The 6,977-nt window shown below is 39.0% G+C and overlaps 1 long non-coding RNA gene across 1 annotated transcript; it reads left to right on the forward strand.

The window, feature by feature from the left end:
- Nucleotides 1–4,978: 4,978 nt before the first annotated feature.
- On the forward strand, nt 4,979–6,598 carry LOC134814134 (uncharacterized). Its single transcript, XR_010160102.1, has 2 exons — nt 4,979–5,772; nt 6,094–6,598. It is a non-coding gene; the product is annotated as an uncharacterized LOC134814134 (long non-coding RNA).
- The last annotated feature ends 379 nt before the right edge of the window (nt 6,599–6,977 follow it).

The raw sequence follows: 6,977 nt of genomic DNA on the forward strand, positions 1-6,977 counted from the left end.
GTCAAATGGTATTATTAATTATATTACATTGAAATAGTGATGTACACACGTTTTACACTCTGTCCAAGTACATAATATCTACTGAACATAAGGGTCGTGTGCTATTTGTTTAAATTTGTCTTTGAATATGTTGTAAAAGAAATCCCTTAAGCTTCTCGCACTCTTCTTTGTTATTGATACTAGGTTTAAATAAATTAATGTAGTAAGCTTCTGTCACTTTACGTTTAATGGTGCTATATAAGTTAATTTCTAAAATATCGAAGGAAATATCTGGTTCTAAGTTATTGTGAAACTCTGAATAATGAGCAGCCAACGCATTATCAGGATAGGTTAAAGGCCTGTTGACTGCTCTTCGATGCTCTGAAAATCTATCGTGTGCTGTTCTACTCGTTTCCCCTATATATAGCTCTTGACATAATTTACACGTAACTTTGTATATGACACATTTTGGTTTGCAGTCGTGATTTGTTGTGATGAGTGGACATATGATACAGTTTGGTATGGTGCAGTGTGGTTTGTCGTGTGGTCGTGATGAACATAAGATCTCTGAGAGTTTCTTACCTGGTGTGAATATGAATTTGACCGGTAAGTTGTGTGAGAGGGCAAATTGAGTGACTTCTTTGGAAAATGGCTCGTTGATGAATGGTAGAGTGCATGTTACGTGGTCGGTATCTTGTATGTTTGATGATGAAGGGTTATGACGTGTTGTAGGTGAGAGAGGGTGAAGTCGTCCTGTTTTGTTTATACGTCGTGGGTCTTGGTAACCGTTGTTGACCAACAAGTTGTCTACTATCTTCATGGACTCTTCTTTATACTCTGGTGTTGATGAGCAAAAAGCAGCCCTTTTGTAGAAGTTCTTGATGGTAGCTACTTTAGTTCCCTCATTGTGGTGGCTGTTGGCGTGCAGTGTGATATTCTTTTTCTGCTTCTTTCTGTAGAATTTGTGGTGTAGTGTTCCCTGTTCGTCGATCTTTATCTGGGTGTCGAGGAATGGGGTGAAATCCTGACGGCTTTCCGGATAGTCAATTTCCCATTTGAGCAACTGGTCTGGGTCCTCGTTTGAGATGGACTCCACTATCCTCAGAGCTTCTTCTTTGGAGCTGGCTAGACTCCCGGCATCATCCACGTATCTCCGGTAGAATGAGACGTGTAAATCAGTGTAAATCGATCTTCTCTCGAACATATATACTCGTACTATCGCTCCTATTGGTGATGGTTGGCACCCCATGAAGAGACCAATTTTCTGGAGGTAGAGTCTTGACCAGCTTCGCATTTATTAAGTCGAAAAACGTGCCATTTCAACGACCGTTTGCTGGTGCTCCACCCACCACCAACCTCGCCATGGAACATCACCTCCGCCAACTGTGTTACATCATTAACACCAGATTAGAACACAGTAAAGTACCCTCTAACCTAACAGCAAAACAACGGGAGGGACTCAAATCCTTGATTGCAAGAAAAGAAGAACTCCACTTCTCGAGAAGCGACAAGGGGGGTGAGTTTGTGATTATGAGTAGTGGAGTACAACAGCAGATTACGCAGAAACATCTGTCAGACATGACCTCGCAAGAAGCGTACACCTACGTTGCACCTACCACCACGCGACAAAATCGGATCCAACCAATAGCAAACCCCTCAGAAATCTCCTACAGCCGCCTCATCAACAGGGTTACTGAGAGACTAGAGACTGAGAGTAATGTGTTATGGACAGAGATAAGTAGGATGTGTAATTACGACAGCAAAACAGTAGACTTATTTAAATCACATAATACCCAACTACCGACTATTTATTTAATACAGAAAACTCATAAATTTGATTGTAATGTCTTAGTTTCAGATGTAGATATTATTTCTAATTACGTAAAATACGTCCAATTGTGTCTTGTATAAATTCCCCTTCTGAGAAGCTTGCTTGGATTGTTAAATCTATTCTATCTCCTCTGCTTAATCATGTTCCATCTCACCTGAGCAATATACACACTCACCTAGAAGAGCTTCAAAACATGTCACATCAACAACTCTCAGGTCTCTCATTCTTCACAGCTGACGTCACAGCACTGTACACAAACATCAACATCAGTGGCTGCATTCAAGACCTCATTACACTCACCGAAGAACATTGGGAAGACCTCGACACCTGGGGTCTAACACTCACGCACATCCACAAGATCCTTGAATTCGTCTTCACCAACTCATACTTTACATATCACTCAAGACTCTACCTCCAGAAAATTGGTCTCTTCATGGGGTGCCAACCATCACCAATAGGAGCGATAGTACGAGTATATATGTTCGAGAGAAGATCGATTTACACTGATTTACACGTCTCATTCTACCGGAGATACGTGGATGATGCCGGGAGTCTAGCCAGCTCCAAAGAAGAAGCTCTGAGGATAGTGGAGTCCATCTCAAACGAGGACCCAGACCAGTTGCTCAAATGGGAAATTGACTATCCGGAAAGCCGTCAGGATTTCACCCCATTCCTCGACACCCAGATAAAGATCGACGAACAGGGAACACTACACCACAAATTCTACAGAAAGAAGCAGAAAAAGAATATCACACTGCACGCCAACAGCCACCACAATGAGGGAACTAAAGTAGCTACCATCAAGAACTTCTACAAAACGGGCTGCTTTTTGCTCATCAACACCAGAGTATAAAGAAGAGTCCATGAAGATAGTAGACAACTTGTTGGTCAACAACGGTTACCAAGACCCACGACGTATAAACAAAACAGGACGACTTCACCCTCTCTCACCTACAACACGTCATAACCCTTCATCATCAAACATACAAGATACCGACCACGTAACATGCACTCTACCATTCATCAACGAGCCATTTTCCAAAGAAGTCACTCAATTTGCCCTCTCACACAACTTACCGGTCAAATTCATATTCACACCAGGTAAGAAACTCTCAGAGATCTTATGTTCATCACGACCACACGACAAACCACACTGCACCATACCAAACTGTATCATATGTCCACTCATCACAACAAATCACGACTGCAAACCAAAATGTGTCATATACAAAGTTACGTGTAAATTATGTCAAGAGCTATATATAGGGGAAACGAGTAGAACAGCACACGATAGATTTTCAGAGCATCGAAGAGCAGTCAACAGGCCTTTAACCTATCCTGATAATGCGTTGGCTGCTCATTATTCAGAGTTTCACAATAACTTAGAACCAGATATTTCCTTCGATATTTTAGAAATTAACTTATATAGCACCATTAAACGTAAAGTGACAGAAGCTTACTACATTAATTTATTTAAACCTAGTATCAATAACAAAGACGAGTGCGAGAAGCTTAAGGGATTTCTTTTACAACATATTCAAAGACAAATTTAAACAAATAGCACACGACCCTTATGTTCAGTAGATATTATGTACTTGGACAGAGTGTAAAACGTGTGTACATCACTATTTCAATGTAATGTATAATTAATAATACCATTTGACGTAACCTGTATTCAGTGTGTGTAATTTCAATTTAGCATTTTAACTAGTATAGAAGCATTTATTATATACTAACATTTATAACAATTTTAGCCTGAAGATGGCGTTGACGCCGAAAATTTGCCCTTACTCCTAACTTCCTTGTTTCACTTGTCCTTGTCTCTTCCAACCGGATAATATCCAGATATCAGTATTTCAATCATGAGACTAATAAACAGCGAACTACTCCGTTATTTGAGACTTTGACTAAAATTTGACTGATTTTTAAGGGAGTCTTTGAATAATTTGTGATCACTTACAGTGATCAGTTTCATCTAGTTCAAGGAGTGGTTTTATGTAGCGATACCAAGGTAAGTTTAGTGATTTTTTTTCTTTTACGGCTGCAGTTACAAACGAATTCGACTTTGATTTTGTAATTAGCCTTTTGAAGTAACTTAGTGTTAAGCGAATTGATTGATAAATCAGAGGAATTCTTCCTGTTTCTCCCCATACACCTACATTTGATGCTTTACGATGGACTCCCAATGCCCATTTTAGGAATGAAATATGCACTCTTTCTTGCAGAGAGGCGCTGATTTTTAAGTGAGTTAGTAGCGGTTGCTTCTGTCGAGTTAATCGTTTTGCAAAGAGATTTATTGATCGTACTAGTGGGTGTCCATATTGGAGCACCATATAATAAAATGGGCTTGATGAGAGACGAAAAGTGTAAGGAGCGCTTTAAAAGATAACTTTGAACGCATGACAACCCTTTTCAGGCCAAAAATGCACGCATTGCTTTGGTTTTAAGGTTTTGTTGAGCAATCTGTACTTGACCCGATTGATGAAGTTCAAATCCAAGGTAACAATAACTGTCAACAATTTCAAGATTAGATCCGTTGAGTGTAAATTTGATGTTTTGTGCGTCCTGTTTTAAAGTTTTCTTACCAAAATATATATAATACCAAGCTCGTTGGACCAGGTGAGCTCCCATGCTTGTGAATGTGAATTTGCGTGTGATGTGAGTGTAAGAGAAAAGATATAAGCATTGGTCTCTTACTTATTAAAGTGCTCGTCTGTTAAGCTAGTTGTCTCATCTCTCACTTTTCCTTGCAAAGAGAAACTGTTAGGAGAAACCGATCCAAGTATTCTACTTATAGTTGCATGTGACACATGTATCACTTTCTATATTAATATAGAAGCCGCATGAGAGTGCAGTAGTGATCATAAATACCAAGCTCGTTGGACCAGGTGAGCTCCCATGCTTGTGAATGTGAATTTGCGTGTGATGTGAGTGTAAGAGAAAAGATATAAGCATTGGTCTCTTACTTATTAAAGTGCTCGTCTGTTAAGCTAGTTGTCTCATCTCTCACTTTTCCTTGCAAAGAGAAACTTTTAGGAGAAACCGATCCAAGTATTATACTTATAGTTGCATGTGACACATGTATCACTTTCTATATTAAAGTATTAATATAGAAGCCGCATGAGAGTGCAGTAGTGATTATAAATACCAAGCTCCCATTTATCCTTGGGAGCCTCCCAAGGCTATTTATTACTTACTCTTTTGGTTCTCCGGTCCATTTGACAACACTTGGACCCAATCAACTGACTTCTGGCCTGTCAGCTCCCTGTAATTACATGATCTTGAGGTGACGTACGACACCTCGTTAACCGCAATCAATGTCTGGGAGGCTGCAAATTTTCACATGCCAAAAACGTAAGATTCTTAAGGAGTTGTGCGAGATGACGATACATAGAGGCCGCAGAATTATGAGGACTACCAGATCCTCATGGTGGAACCTAAGCGATCCATGATATCACGACAGGCCCTACAGTGAACAATGAACATTATACTTTCTACACCAGCAATACACAATATCCAACTCAAAAATTACACGTCAGTGTTGAAGGGTTGGGCGAGGTCAATCATGAGGCAAAATGGTGTTCGTGCATAGCCAGGCCTTGAGGGCCGAAAGGTAAGAAGGTATATTTGTGTTCTCAGCTCAAGTGAGTGCGCTCCTTCTTAAATTTTATTTAATTTTCGTTATTTTTTATAATTTGTATTGATACTGAGGTCGTTCTCCATAGTTTAATTGTTTTATCAACAAACATTTCTGGCCACAGTTCATAGAGCAATACTGTTCATGTTTTAGATTATGTTAACAATTTCTTAACCGGTGTATCCATAATCTGTATCATCATATCGATACCACCTTTCTTTCATGCTCATGAAATCAATATAACGATCGCAATACAGATATCAAGGCGCTATGATGATGATGATGAAGATTGTGGTAGTATTTCTACTCGTGGCTGGATTTCATGGTAAGCAAAATGGTGGTTTATTTTAATCTGATTTAATTTGTGAATACCAAATTTTCATCGACTTATAACTAATACATAATATCGACATTACATTGGTATGTTTACACCAAACATTTAAAAAAATACCCAATTAAAATGTAACCCAATTTAGTGTATCGTTTTGATAGGGAATAGGAGTGTTATGGATGTATTTAATGTGAAACTGGAGTTTATAAGAAATTTAGATAACCCATTGAGCCCCACTATAACAGGTGGGAGATGCACTTATTTAATCATTAATTAATCTTTCAATAACGCGTATTTAATATTACAACTTTTCAGCTCAATCACCACTGGCACTACCACCATGTGTTGATGCCGGCATTCCAGGAATTTGTAAAATTATGGTGGACATTTATAATGGAGACTGCCTAGGAACATACGAAGAAGATATGGTAAAGAATTGCCGTAAAAGTTGCCGTCTTTGCGATGTAGAGTAATAGCTAAGGGTGCTCAGTCTAATGATGCCGTGATCACGTGATACTTGCTCTAACTTGCAGTAGCGCGCGACCGCAGTACGCGTAGACACATGGCTATGTGATCTCGTGATACCTGATGGTGGACGGTACAAGGATCACGTGATATAGAGACAATAATTATAGAGACCTTTATTAGATAGAGACAATTATTCATTGTTATCTTAATCAATGGGCACAATAAGTTGATTTCTGTAATCATAGCGTACAATCTTAAAATGTGTTTAAAACGATTCCGTATTATTACACTATACTATTCTTCTAAACTGTAACAATTTTCCTGTATTTGATGCTTTTAGCATTTGCATTTACGTATCTGTCTTATTTGTTAAAATTAAACATAATGTTATCACAGATACAGCAATCAATCCGCTAGTTGATTATTTTTATAAACCCCTCCGGGTTAGAATAAGATTCTGATAATCCCGGCTCCCGCTAAATAGATTTTGATAATCCCGGCTCCCGCTGTTAGTTTTTTCCCGCTGAATAAATAACCCCGGCACTGCTTCTATAATCCCGCCCCGCTAATTTGGCTCAACAAGATTTGTTTTGTTTTGATATTCCACGAGAATTTCAACCGCGCACTGTCACTTGTTTTGATGACGTATATCACGTGACTAACTACTACGACGCGCATTGGTAAAAAATGTCACGTGACCTATATGGCTTAACGTAAGAACTATAAATACA

This window comes from Bolinopsis microptera, chromosome 4 (assembly GCF_026151205.1).
Source record: "Bolinopsis microptera isolate Bmic1 chromosome 4, MBARI_Bmic_1.0, whole genome shotgun sequence".
In the NCBI taxonomy this organism is placed as follows: Eukaryota; Metazoa; Ctenophora; class Tentaculata; order Lobata; family Bolinopsidae; genus Bolinopsis; species Bolinopsis microptera.